This window comes from Puma concolor, chromosome D2 (genome assembly GCF_028749965.1).
Source record: "Puma concolor isolate L17-30 chromosome D2, mPumCon1.1.hap2, whole genome shotgun sequence".
Classification (NCBI taxonomy): domain Eukaryota; kingdom Metazoa; phylum Chordata; class Mammalia; order Carnivora; family Felidae; genus Puma; species Puma concolor.
The window spans coordinates 58,961,564-58,977,094 of NC_141677.1; the positions used below are offsets into that span (position 1 = coordinate 58,961,564).

The 15,531-nt window shown below is 36.5% G+C and overlaps 1 protein-coding gene across 2 annotated transcripts in view; it reads right to left on the minus strand.

Moving 5' to 3' along the window:
• HPSE2 (heparanase 2 (inactive)) overlaps nucleotides 1-15,531 on the minus strand; it is a 663,646-nt gene that overhangs the window by 530,729 nt on the left and 117,386 nt on the right. The window lies entirely within an intron of this gene.

Sequence of the window (15,531 nt, forward strand, 5' to 3'; positions counted from 1 at the left end):
AGACATGTTTTCAAAGAAGACATACAGATGACCTACTGACACATGAAAAGAGGCTCAACATCTGTAATCATCAGGGAAATGCAAATCAAAACAACAATGAGATATCACCTCATACTTGTCAGAATGGCTAAAATCAAAAACACAAAAAACAACTGTTGGTAAGGATATGGAGAAAAAGAAACCCTCATGCACTGCTGGTAGGAAAGCAAATTAGTGCAGCCACTGTGAAAAACATTATGGAGTTTCCTCAAAAATATTAAAATAGAAACATCATATGATCCAGTGATTTCACTACTGGCTATTTACCCCAAGAAAACAAAAACACTCATTCAAAAAACATACGTAGCCCTGTGTTTGTTTACTGTAGCATTATTTACAATATCCAAGATACAGGCAACCCAAGTATCCATTGCTAGATAAATGGATAAAGAAGAGGTGGTATATAGGTGTGTGTATATATATATATATATATATATATATATATATATATATATACACAATGGAATATGACTCAGCCATAAAAAAATGAAATTTCACATTTGCAACAATATGGATGGACCTAGGGGATATAATGCTATGTGAAATAAGTCATTCAGAGAAAGACAAATACCATATGATTTCATTCATATATGGTATATAAGAAATAAAAAAAAAAATGAACAAAGGAAAAAAGAGACAAACAAAAAATAACTCTTAAATACAGAGGACAAACCAGTGGTTGCCAGAGATGTGGGTGATGTGATGGGTGAAATGAATAAAGATTAAGAATATACTTACCTGAATGAGCACTGAGTCATAAATATAATTGTTGAATCACTATATTGTACACCTAAAACTAATATAACATTGACGTTAATTATATTGCATTAAAAAAAGTCTCACTTTCAAACCAATAAATAAAGAAAGAGCCCAGATTTCAATGGCAACAACAATAAACTATAGAGTATGCAAAGAAACACCCAGGGAAAAAAAGGAGATAAAAGAGACTAACTGGGTGAGTTTAGACGTGAGGCTTAGCAGTCAAAGACTTCAAAGCAACTGTTACAAATATATTCATGGGTGCCTGGGTGGCTCAGTCAGTTAAGCATCCAACTTGGGCTCAGGTCATGATCTCACAATCCATGAGTTTGAGCCCCATGTCGAGGAGCTTGCTTAGAATTCTATGTCTCCCTCTCTCTGCCTCTCCCCACTTGTGTGTTCTCTCTCTCTCTCTCTCTCTCTCTCTCTCTCTCTCTCAAAAATAAACATTAAAACATTTTTGTAAATATGTTCAAAAACTTTAAAAAATAGCCTTTCAGGAAGTTCAAGAGAAATATGAAGATAACCATGAGAAAGAAACAGAAATTTTAAAAAATTAAATGGAAATACTAAAGTTGAAAAGTTTAACTAGAATAAAAAATTCATTAAGTGGGCTCAATATCAAACTGAAGATGGCAAAAGAATCAGTGAACTAGAAGACAGATCACTAGAAACAATACAATATGAAGGAGAAAGGCAGACAAAAACAAAGAAAAGTGAGCAAAATTTCAGAGACATGGGGTTGCCTGAGTATCTCAGTCAGTTAAGTGTTCACTCTTGATTTTGGCTCAGACCTAATCTCATGGTTTGTGAGATGGAGCCTTGTGTCGGGCTCTGCGCTAATAGAGTGGAGCCTGCTTGGGGTTCTCTCTCCCATTCTCTCTACCCCTCCCCTGCTCGTGTGCATGTGCTCACTTGCTCTCTCTTTCTCTAAATAAATAAATAAATAAATAAATAAACAAACAAACAAATAAATAAATATTTTTTGAAAACTTCAGATACCTGTAAGACAGAAAAGGTATTTGAAGAAACAAGAGCTGAAAATGGCCTCAGGATGATGAAATACATTAATATAAATGTCAAAAAGGGTCAAGAATCCCCAAGTAGGATAAACACAAAGAAATCCAAACACAGACACATCATAATCCAACTTCAAAAGGCAAAAGCAAAAATAAATTTTTGAAACTATCAAGGGAAAAAATATCCATCATAAACAGAAGAATAATAATACCATTAAAAGTTGACTTCTAATTTGAAACAGTGGAAGACAGAACACAGAATGACATATTCAAAATGCTGTAGGGAAAGACTATCAATCAAAGATTCTATATCCATCAAAACTATACTATAAATGTGAAGGTGAAATAAAGATAAACTCTGATAAACCAGCACAAAAGAAAAAAAAATGAATTAAAAGGGTTTCATCAAATAAAAACTTAGGCTCTTCAAAAGATGTCTTTAAAAAAATGTTTTTACCTAGCTACAGCTTAGAAGAAGCAGTTTTTCCAAATCACTTATCTGATAAAGGACTTATACTCAGAATATATTTTTAAAAATTTGCACAACTTAATAATAAGATAAAAACTCAATTAAAAAACAGGTAGAGGATCTGCATAGACACTTCACCATATACAAATGGTTAATAAGCACATGAAAAAATGTGCAGCATCATCAGTCATTAGGGAAATGTAAACTACCACAATGAGATACCACTTTATACCCATTAGAATGTCAATAATTAGAGACTGACAATACCAAGTGTTTGCAATGATGTGGAGAAACTAGAACTCTCACACATTGCTGATGAAAATGTGAAATGGTAGTTACTTTGGCAAAATTTGGTAATTTCTTAAAAAGTTAAACATACAATTAAATGCTTATGCAATTCTACTCCCAGGTACCCACACAACAGAAATGAAAGCATATGCCCATACAAAGATCTGAGAACAAACATTTATAGTGATTTTACTCAGAACTGCAAAAAACTAGAAACAAATCAAATGTGCATCAACAGATGAATGGATAAGCAAATTGTAGAATATTCATGTAACAGAATACAATCCAGCAATAAAAAGTAACAAAATGCAGATACATCCAACAAGATCGAGGAATCTCAAAAAGCATTATGCTAAGTGAAAGAAGTCATTTTATTACTGCATTCATATGACATTCTAGAAAAGGGAAAACTTAAGGAACAGATATCAAATGAAAGGCAACTAAAGACTGGGGTAGGGAGATTGACTGCAAAGGGGCATAAGAGAGCTTTTCAGAATGATAGAAATCTCTATCCTGATGGTGGTTGTGGTTCCATGACTATATTCTACAATCATTTGTTAAAATCATTTTTTACTGCATGTAAGTTATATCTTAAAAAACTTGACTTGGGGCACCTGGGTGGCGCAGTCGGTTAAGCATCTGACTTCAGCCAGGTCACATCTCGCGGTCCGTGACTTCCAGCCCCGCGTCGGGCTCTGGGCTGATGGCTCAGAGCCTGGAGCCTGTTTCCGATTCTGTGTCTCCCTCTCTCTCTGCCCCTCCCCCGTTCATGCTCTGTCTCTCTCTGTCCCAAAAATAAATAAAAACGTTGGAAAAAAAAAAAAAACTTGACTTTATGAAATTTTAAAATACATATACCTTTGACCTAGACATCCCACTATGAGAAGTCTACTCTACAGAAATAAATCTACTCTAAGAAATGAGTCTATTCACATATCTTTAGCATGGTTTATAGTGTCGAATTTTTAAAAAATAATACAAATAATAATTATTGATGATGTCTATTAAAAATATTTTGACAGGGTCGCCTGGGTGGCTCAGTCTGTTAAGCATCCAACTTTGGCTCAGGCCATGATCTTCCGGTTCATGGGTTCAGGCCCCACATCAGGCTCTGTGCTGACAGCTCAGAGCCTGGAGCCTGCTTCGGATTCTGTCTCTCTCTCTCTCTCTCTCTGCCCCTCCCCCGTGTCCTCTCTCTCTCTCTCTCTCTCTCTCTCTCTCCTTCTCTCAAAAGTAAATAAACATATATATATATGTAGACAATATTTTCAACAGCAAAACATTAAAAACCAATCCAGCTCACAATTAGCTATTACTTTAAAATCTATATGACTAAATTTCCTTACTGTAAAAAAATATACATTTTTGCTATTCTATTTTTTAAGGTTTTACTTAAGTTCCAGTTAATTAATATACAGTGCAATATTGGTTTCAGGTGTACAATTCAGTGATTCAACATTTACATACAACATCCAATGCTCATCACAAGGGCACTCCTTAATCCTCATCACCTATTTAACCTATCCCCCGCCATGCATCTCCCCTCTCATAACCATCAGTTTGTTCTCTATAAACCAGTTTGTTTCTTGGTTTGCCTCTCTTTTTCCCCTATGAGAGTTTGTTTCTTATATTCGACATGAGTGAAATTATATGGTATCTGTCTTTCTCTGACTTATGTCACTTAGCATAATACTCTCTAGCTCCATCCATGTCACTGTAAATGGCAATATTTCATTCTTTTTATGGATGAGTAATATTCCATTGTATATATACATCAAATCTTTTTTTTTTATTTTAGAGAGGGTGGGGAAGAGGGATAAAGAGAGAGAGAGAGAGAGAGAGAGAGAGAATCTTAAGCATGCTCCATGCTCAGCATGAACCTGGACATGGGGCTCAATCCCACAGCCCTGGGATCATGACCTGAGCCTGAGTTGAAATCAAGAGTTGGACACTCAGTTGGCTGAGCCACCCAGGTGCCCCTACACCACATCTTCTTTATCCACTTATCAGTCAATGGACATGTATGCTCTTTCCATAATTCGGCTATTATAGATAATGCTGCTATAAACATTGCGATGCATGTATCCCTTCGAATAAGTATTCTTGCATTCTTTGGGTAAATACCTAGTGTGCAATTTTCAGGTAGTAAGGTAGTTCTTTTTTTAACTTTTTGAGGAACCTCCATACTGTTTTCCAGAGTGGTTGTACCAGTTTGCATTCCCACCAAGACTGTTAAGAGGATTCCCCTTTCCCCACATCCTTGCCAACACCTGTTGTCTCTTGTGTTGTTAATTTTAGCCATTCTAACTGGTATGAGGTGATAATCCCCTAGTTTTGATTTGCATTTCCCTGATGATGAATGATGTTGATTGAGCATCTTTTCATATATCTTTTAGCCATCTGTATGTCTTCTTCGGAAAAATGTCTATTAATGTCTTCCGCCCATTTAAAAAAATTTTTCTTAATGTTTATTTTTGAGAGAGAGAAACAGACAGAGTGCAAGTGGGGTAGGGGCAAAGAGAGAGAGGGAGACACAGAATCCAAAGCAGGCTCTGGGCTCTGAGTTGTCAGCACAGAACCTGATGTGGGGCTCGAACTCACAAACCGTGAGATCATGACTTGAGCCAAAGTCAGACACTTAACCAACTGAGCCACCCAGGCGCCCCTCTTCTGCCCATTTTTAATTGGACTATTTATTTTGGGGGTGTTGAATTTTATAGACATATCACTTGTAAATGTCTTCTTTTTTCCATAGGTTGCCTTAGTTTTGTTGATGGTTTCCTTTGTTGTGCAGAAGATTCTTATTTTGATGAAGTCCCAATAGTTTAATTTTGCTCATTTCCCTTTCCTCAGGAGACATATCTTGTAAGAAGTTCCTGCCATTTAACATTTTCTAAGTCTAAACTTGTTATAAAGCTAACATTTTGAGCTAGACACCAAAGTGCCCATTCTACTTGCATTAATCTCATCTAATCTTAACAACCTTTTGTAGTAGTTACTACTATTATCCTCACTTTACAGATAAGGAAACTGATTCTAAAGAAGTTAAGTAAGTTACCCATGCTCTCTGAAGGTGAGAGTGCTTTTACAGATATTTCAAAGCATCGCACACACCCCCAAATGCTGGCAGTCTATCACATTCATTTCCCTCAACTTGAAGGACTGCATTTTATTTTGGCAGTCATTTATTTCTTCCTTGGGCTCCAAGTATACCATACGGTCCACCTTGCTGAGGTCTGTTTGCCCTTCTAGTAACTTCTATTAAACTGGATCTAAGACATCTCCTATACTGGTCCTTGTATATATGACCCCACATCTGACCCACTAAAAACATCCATGAATTCTTTCCCCCCAAGTACTCTGAGAAGTACAAGCCAATTCCAAAACAGTAGCAATTCTCCTCTGTCCCACCAGGAAAGCAACTAAGCCATCTCTCTTTCATCCTCTAGATCTCCTGGAAAGAAAGTCAGCTCACTTCATTCTTCCATACCAGTGACAGGAAATCCATATCAAATGCTTCAGGTAGCCCTCTCTCTTAACCTTAGGTGAAGAGGGAAGCATTCTCCACCCTACTCTTGGGAGATAGGTGGGAAGAAAAAGATTCAGAGTACCACTTTCTCCAATAAAGCTTCCTTTAAAAATCCTCCTTAGAGGCACCTGGGTGGTTCAGTCAGTTAAGCATCCCACTTGAGCTCAGGTCATGATCTCGCAGTTTGTGGGTTCCAGCCCTGCATCGGGCTCTGTGCTGACAGCTTGGAGCCTGGAGCTAGCTTCAGATTCTGTGCCTTCCTCTCTCTCTGCCCCTCTCCCGCTCACTGTCTGTCTCTCTCTCTCTCTCTCAAAAATAAACATTAAAAAAAATCCTCCTCAAATATCTAACAATACATAATTTAATACCCTCCTTATAGATGAGGAGTCTCTAAGATTATGTGAGCAGTTTCCAGGTTTATCCTTCTGCACCTTGGACTGATACTTTGCTTTGGTATGCAACATCTATTGTATATTGATGCCTTAGTAGAAACTTCTAATTTAATGTGTTGCTATAATTCCATACTCTGAAATGTAAAATGTGTAGCTCAATCTCCATATAATTCCAAGAGTCCACAGGCCAGGGCCTCTACTCAACAATCAGATTATGAAGCAACTATAAGAAAGAGGCTGAGAACTCTAGTTCCCAGGATATTTGGCTCTTTCTTTAAATATATTCACTCATTTCCAAAATGCTAGCTGACCAGAGATAACTTGGGAATTAATCTAGTCAGAAATGAGGCAGAATCCTACAGTCAACATTTGGAAGTTATGTGTCCTGAGTCTTTGTTGGTAGCATTCTATATTCTCCTTACCATTTCTTGCTTTTTTTTTTTTTTTTTGAGACAGAGAGTGCAAGAGTGGTGGCGGGGGGGGGGGGGGGGTTGAGGGAGAGAGAGAGAGAATCTTAAGCAAGGTCCACACTCAGCATGGAATCTGATGCAGGGCTCGATTCCACCCCCTGGGATCATGACCTGAGGCAAAATCAAGAGTTAGACACTCAACTGACTGAGCCACCCAGGCACCCTTCCTTACCATTTCTGATGAGAACCTTCCAGAACACCAAGCTCTTTGAGAACTCTTTGTTCTATTCCTACTTCTCATTTCCCAGAACATATTCCATTGTACTTAATCTCTGATGATTCAAAACAAAAATTTTGAAACTATTTAACTTTCTATCACTGGTCATCTGGCAAAGATTTAATAGTAATAAATTTTCTTCAAATCCTTGAAACAATTGGTTTGAAAATGCTTGGCATTAGTTCATAAAATTTGGAATCTCATGGAAATGATTCTCCTGAAAATTCCAACTGCTTATTTATTTTTAAATGGTAATTTTACAATTTATTTGATGACACATTTCTGTGATGAATTAAGCAAATACATGCAGCAGCATGTTGAGAGAAAATTGGGAAGGACTGCTTCCAAACAGAGCAGCCCATTATCATGATGTAGACTCTTCATTTAAAAACAAACAAATGAAATTTCATTTTCTCCACAAACTTTGAAGACTTAAAAATTTCCAGAGCTCTTGATAAACCATCTTCTCCTGTTCTGTACCTGGTAAGACAGCTGCTCCTTTGCTGTACTTGCGACTCCATTGTAAAATTCAAGTGAAATCTATCATTTTTGAAGAGAGCAAGAGAGCAAGTCTTAGGCTTCTCAAATGTCTTTACTGGTTGAATATTTAGAAAGGTCAGGACACCAACCAATGCTAGAATATGTAGAACTAGTTTATTTAACTTTCTACCCAATATATAAAATAAGCTTTCTCAGCTTCATGATTATTTCAGTTTTCTCTAATAATGCAGTTGTTGTCAAACACTTCTGAGATCATCCAAAGAGTACATTTTTCAAACTTGAATTAGTAGCCTTTCTTCCAGAATTGTGCTTTGAAGATACACAGAGAGCACTAGAGAAGTCTGATTTGAGAAATGGATGTCAAATTGACCCTTAACAAAATCTGTGAAGTAGGATTTAAAGTAAGATGGAAAACAGAAGGAGATGAGAGCTTTTTAGTCCACTGGGAGGCTGGCAAACCATTTCTAAGAGAGAGGGCTCCGAGTCTTACTCAGGGACAAGAACATTAATGGATTTTGAGTTATATTTTCCTAGAATCATTGAGATTCTATTTTTATTTTTTTAATGTTTACTTATTTTTGAAAGAGAGAGAGGGTGTGAGCAGAGAGAGGGAGACACAGAATCTGAAGCAGGCTCCAGGCTCTGAGCTGTCAGCACAGAGCCCAATGCAGGGCTCAAACCCATGAACCATGAGATCATTGCCTGAAGCGATGTCGGACACCCAACTGACTGAGTGACTCAGGTGCCCCTAGAATCATTGAATATTAATGGTGAATAGGCTCATTTATTTATTTTTCTGGTATTTGTTAAAAGGTTTGTTTTAGGTGTCATCTGACAGCAGCTTTCCAATTATTACTCATTTTTTGGATATCAGATTTCTTTGGGTTAGACTTGGGTATGTTCCAAATTAGATGATCCATAAGGAATAAAGCACAAGGTATATCTTGGTTTGCCCTGTGACCTCACTTCTCTGATGAATCTAAAAAGAGTTGATTTTTCCATTTCTTCAGTTTTTTATTTCTTGTTACAGTGGAGATGTCTAAAGCTACTTACATGCCAGACCAGAAATCAGAAGTCATGATGTTTATTTTTAATTCTAATTGTTGGCAAAATTCCTCTCTATAAAATAGGGATGAATAATAACTCCCTACATGCACACAGGTTTTTATAATTATGCCAGATAACATATGTGAAAGCCCGTAGCATGGTGGCTACTTCAGGGACTTAACCATTTGTTGAGTCTTAATTTGTTGACAGAGAACCACTCCAAATTACAAGGAGGTTGTTTTATAAATATCCATACATAGGCTGAATGTTTAGAACTTAATAATGTTTAGAACTTTTTTTCCAAAAAGTCTGTTCTTACTTAACCCATAGTATAGTAACAGTATTTCACCAAAAATCACTACAAAGAGAGTTATAATTCTGAGATCACTGAGGACCTGAGAACAGCAGAGGGAAGAACAAGAAAATGGAGGAAGAAAATGGACGAAAATAGTTGCAAAAGTAACAACACATCTTAACCATGTGCCATCATTCCCACTTCCTAAATCATTCTCCCCCTGACCAGTCTGTGACATCCTCCAGGTCTCCTAATTCGCAAATGTTATTTCAATAACACTAATGGTACTTCTCCAAAGTTCAAGATAGAGAACTGATATACTTGAAATAGGTATTTCTAGTGAAAGAGCTTCCTGAGTCTTTTGATGTCCTGGGAGCAGAGTGGGGTACAAAGACATGAAGGAAACACGTGCACACACCTGTTTCAAAGATCAAAATTACATTGCTCTAGGGAAAATGAGGGTCTAATCTCAAAATGTACTTTCTCTGAGAATTCATTCTCTCTCAGTCATGCCCTCAACTATATATTGGTGGGGTCCATTTCATGAATAGATTTGCCAACTTCTGACTTATATCTTTATCATTATGATGATGATGATGATGATGATGATGATGATGATTTAAATTCAAGTTAGTTAACATACAGTAGAGTATGGTTTCAGGAGTAGAATCCAGTGATCCAGTGATTCATCACTTAACAATATAACACCTAGTGCTCTTCCCACCAAGTGCTCTCCTTAATGTTCATCACCCATTTAGTCCATCCACCTCCATCCCCTCCAGCAACCCTGTTTGTCTCTGTATTTAAGAGTCTCTTATGGTTTGCCTCCCTCTCTGTTTTTATCTTATTTTTCCTTAACTTCCCCTATGTTCATCTGTTTTGTTTCTTAAATTCCACATATGAGTGAAATCATATGAATTTGTCTTTCTCTGACTGACTTATTTCACTTAGCATAATACACTCTAGTTACATCCATGTTGTTGCAAATGGCAAGATTTCGTTCTTTTTTATTGCCATGTAACATTCCTGTGTGTGTCTGTGTGTGTGTATACATCTTCGTAACCCACTCATCAGTCATGGACATTTGAGCTCTTTCTATAATTTCAACAAACAAATCTGACTTATACCTGGTAGAGAGATCCTACCAGGTTAAAAAAGAAGAATCCAGTCTTGGAAAGCCAAAGTCACAATCATTGCATGACTCTGCCAAGGGCCACTCATTCTATTCAACATTCATTCACATTTCTCCAGGTCTGGGCTTGGTACAGAGGATGCAATGGTAAACATGGTTCTTGCCTTAGAAGCTCATGGTCTAAGCTAAAGAGAAATATCCTGAGGAAAATTTTATATATGGTCTTATTTATATCTTGGCCTACACTTGAACCAATCACTGTGGTAACTTGTTACCACATTTCCACTCTTGAGGTGAGAAAGATGAGGTGTGGATCAGAATGACAGACAAAGAACACAAGTATGAAGACTGAGTGTTCCACGTAAATGACATTACAGTTTCCCAAAGGAAAAGTAGGATGGTAAAAGAAATACTATAATCAGAAAGAATAAAATAGAATATGTTGGGTAATATACCAGAAACCCTTTCACATGAATTGTACAAATCAGAAAAAAAGACATACGAATTCTATGTGAGGTTTCACAAAGCCACTTATCTGGGAAACTCATCAGGAAAATTATCATTCCCCATTTATTACAACCAAACAAAGGGTAAACAAACATATTCTTCACAGGAATCTTGTTAAAACAACAACCACCACCACCTGGTGATACAGGTTGCTCAGTGATCTATACTAACAGATCCTCATTTGGCTACTAGTGAGATACAGTGTGCCAATCATTTCCCAGGCCAGTCACAGAAGAGCCATGTAGGCTTGCCACCATGACAAAGTGTCTATTAGCACAACTGTTTTTTTTTAATGAAACATTGTTCTTATTACTCATGCAACATTGATCCAGTCCAGAGACAGAAAATGAAAGAGCCATATAGAATAATTTACCCAATAATGTATTCAGGGCACTCCCTAGTCTGTGCAGAATGGTGCAGAAACCCTCAGGGCACAAGGTTAGGGCTGGCAAAGAGTCTTGAAATTGAGAAAGGAAATCCAAGAGAGTAAAAAGCCACAGAAGAGGGAACTCTCAAAACTATGAATAAATTCTGAGACTAAAATTATAATTTAGGTGTAAAACCTAAGTATAAACTGACCACTGAACTGTGAGACTCCAAAAAGTCTGTGGAAAAGCAATAGCTGGAAAGCTGAAAAGGCTGAGCAAAGGTTTCAGCCTCTGCCCAGTTCAGGGAGAAAGTGTTTTGAGTTTGAATTCTGCTAAGTTAGAGAAGCTTGATAAACATCTGGACTCTCCAATAAAACTGCAGGAAAGAGTAATGCCAAAGAATAAAGACTATGTCTCACCCTAAGACTAAAAGAAAAACTAAAACAAACCTGCTCTATCAAAGTGTAAAATGAAGCCTACATTAGTTCCAGGTGACCAAAAAATAACTGAACTTTTGAATTTTTTTTAATGTTTTTATTTATTTTTGAAGGAGAGAGAGGGACAAAGCATGAGCAGGAGAGGAGCAGAGAGAGAGGGAGACACAGAATCCGAAGCAGGCTCCAGGCTCTGAGCTGTCAGTACGAGCCCGACGCGGGGCTCAAACTCACAAACCACGAGATCATGAGCTGAAGTCGGACGCTTAACTGACTGTGCCACCCAGGCGCCCCTGAACTTTTTTTAAAAAAGCATTTTCAGGGGCGCCTGGGTGGCGCAGTCAGTTAAGCGTCCGACTTCAGCCAGGTCACGATCTCGCGGTCCGGGAGTTCGAGCCCCGCGTCGGGCTCTGGGCTGATGGCTCGGAGCCTGGAGCCTGTTTCCGATTCTGTGTCTCCCTCTCTCTCTGCCCCTCCCCCGTTCATGCTCTGTCTCTCTCTGTCCCAAAAATAAATAAACGTTGAAAAAAAAAAAATTTTTAAAAAAGCATTTTCAAAGAAAGAGAACAACGTCCAGATTCTCTACAGAATCAAATATAATGTCCAGACACAATTGAAAACTTACTAGACACGGAAACAGAAAAGTCTGACCGGTAATTAAAAGAAAAAGTAGTCAACAAAAACTCCAAAATAATGCAGATGTTGGAATTAGCAGACTTCCAAATTTTTACTTATTTACTTTACTTATTTATTTATTTATTTACAGTGTAGTCAACATACAGTATTATATTTGTTTCAGGTGTATAATATAGTGATTTAACAATGCTATACAATACTCATTGTACTCTTAATCCCCTTCACTTATTTCATGCATTCCTCACCCACCTACCCTCTGGCAACCACCTGTTTGTTCTCTATGTTTAAGAGCCTATATTTTATTCGTCTCTCTTTTTCTTGTTTTGTTTCTTAAATTCCACATATGAATGAAATTATATGGTATTTGTCTTTCTCTGGCTGACATACCACTTACCATTATACCCTCTAGATCTATCCTTGCTATTGCAAATGACAAGATTTCATTTTTTATGGCTGTGTAATGTTCCATTATATATATATATATATATATATATATTGCATATATATATATATATATATACACACATATATATGTAAATATTCCATATATATGTATACACACACACACACACACACACACACACACACCACATCATCTTTATCCATTCATCTATCAATGGACACTTGGGTAGCTTCCATATCTTGGCTATAGTAAATAATGCTACAATAAACATACAGGTGCATGTATGTTTTTACATTAGTGTTCTCATACTCTTTGGGTAAAGACCCAGTAGTGGAATTACTGGATCATATGATAATTCTATTTTTAACTTTTTGAGGAACCTCTATACTGTTTGCAGACAAGTACTTTATTTTTTTTTATTTTAATTATTTTAGAGAGAAAGCATGCATGCAAGTGGGGGAGAGGAACAGATGGAGAGAGAGAGAGAATCTCAAACAGGCTCTATGCTCACTCAGCATGAAGCCTGATATGTATGGAGCTCAATCCCATGACCGTGGGATCATGACTTGAGCTGAAACTAAGAGTTGGACACGCAACTGACTGAGTCGTCCAGGCACCCTACAAATAAATACTTTAAAGTTGCTATTATAAATACAATCAAGTCTAGAGGAAAAGATGGTCATAATGGATGATAAGATGGAACATCTAAGCAGAAAAATAGAAACTATGAAAAAGAACCAAACAAAAACTCTAGAAATGAACACTGCAATACCTGAAATAAAAAATTCAATAGATACGCTTAGCAAAAGATTAAAGCCATTCCCTCTCTCCCTGAGAAAATCACAAGTTTGAAAAGTTCTTTGGCTAAAGAGAAATGACATTAGATGAAACTTCATACATACAAATGTATGTAAATAAAGGGAAGTGGACGTGGTAAATACGTAGATAATCTTAACAGATGATATTTTGCATATTATATTAATTTCTTGAAAAAAAACCTGATTGTATATAGTTAACACTACTAAACTATAAACTTAAAAATAACTAAGATGATAAATTTTGTATGTTTTTTACCACAATAAAAAATGACTCACTATTTAATGAAAAACATATGATATTGTATCATGTGGATTATAATATTCATAGATATAAAATATATAAAACAATATCACAAAGGATGGGGGGGTCTAAGTAGAATTTTAGTGTTATAAAAATTTTTATTGGAAAAGGTACTATTTTAACTCTAAGTAGAACGTGGCAAGTTAAAGATCAATATATACTACAATCTTTAGTGATCTTTAGTACAACTTCTTAAAAATAATATGTAAGTTATATCCAGAAAGTCATTAAAATAATTAAAACAAAACATTAAAAAATTTTATTAACCCAAAAGAAAACATGAAAGGAGAAAAAAAGGAGTGGGAAAAAGTCAGGACAAATAGAAAGCAAATAGCAAAATGGTAGACTTGGATTTCCACTTCCAACTATGTTGAAGTAACTGGTACTAAATCAGCCCTCCTGAAATAAATAACTACAAATTCGAACAAACCATGTGAGACAACTTTTTCAGGCACATGACTGTAATCCTTGAGAAAAAGGAAACTCATGAGGTGAATCCCATGATCACCCAGCTCCCTAATGATACAATTTCCCAACTACAAAGAAGAGAGCTAGAGCCTGAGTTGGTTGAGGTGATCCCACTGATCTGAGAAGGCAGAAATCAGAGTTCAGCTTGGCTGAAGTAGCTGTAATCTATGAGGCAAGACAACAGGGAAAAGGTGGCTGTACAGAGAAGGCTACAGGAGTCCTTGTGGGAGGTCCTGTATAAGTACCTGAGGACTATATATGGCTATATATGTTCAGAGTTAAGACCATGAAAGTTTACCAGGTAGCAGTTATGATAGAGTTGAGAGGAAAACAGAGATATTAGAGAACAAGCACTGCTAGAGGAAAGAGCATAGTTCTTGGCCCTTTCAGAGTGGAGAGATCCTATTAATACTTTGATAAATCCAAGGCATTCAGCTGAGACACTAGAAGGTCATACCATAAGAGTAAGGACCACGCTTTAGTGTAAGACCTACTCTATATCCACCCTAACAAAGTACAAAATCAAGTTTTAATGATATCCACAAGGGAGATGGAGTTTGAAAGTTAAGTCCTGACAAGCTAGAGGAGCTTGAGAAACATCCTGGACTTTCACAGATCTGAAGAAAGCATAAAACAAAGTCTACAAAAGTTTAAGGTGACCAGCCAATAACTGCCTATTAAAATAAAAATCAATACCATTCAGAGAAAGACAACAGAATACAGACACTCTACACTATTTTTAATCACAATATCAGTATTCATTTAAAAAATCACCATAGTCAAAAATAAATAAACAACCAAAAATTAAAATAAGTTAATAGAAACTAGATCAGAAATGGCCCAGATGTTGGATTTAGCAAAAGACTCTAATGCACCTATTAGCACCTATTAGCAAAGACTTTAAAGCACCTATTATAAACACATAGAGAATTAAAAGACAATATAGTTTTAATGACTAATAACACACAAGGCACCTTAGTGGAGAAATGGAGAGAGGAAGAGACAGAGAGACAGAGAGAGAGATACCAAGAAGAAATTTTAGAATGGAAATAAAAAATTCACTACAAGGGCTTAAGGGAAAACTGGAAAAGAAAAAGAAATAAACTTAAAGGCATGTTTTTTAAATCCAGTTTAAAGAAGAGAAGAAAGAAATTACTGAAAAAAAATTAATAGAGCCTTCAGGATCTTTAGGACAGTATGAAACGATCTAACATATAACTGAGTCCTAGAGATTGGGGCAGATAAAATATTTGAAGAGAATAGCCCAAAACTTGACAATTTTGATGAAAAGTATTAACTGTAAATCTAAAAACCAGGAGGTTGAAAACTTACATAGTGAATTCTCTGAAGGGAAAACTAAAATTAGAAATAAAAAGTGAGATATCTAGAAAATCTCCTATTATCGGGAAATTAAATCTTTTCTAAACAGCCAATGGTCA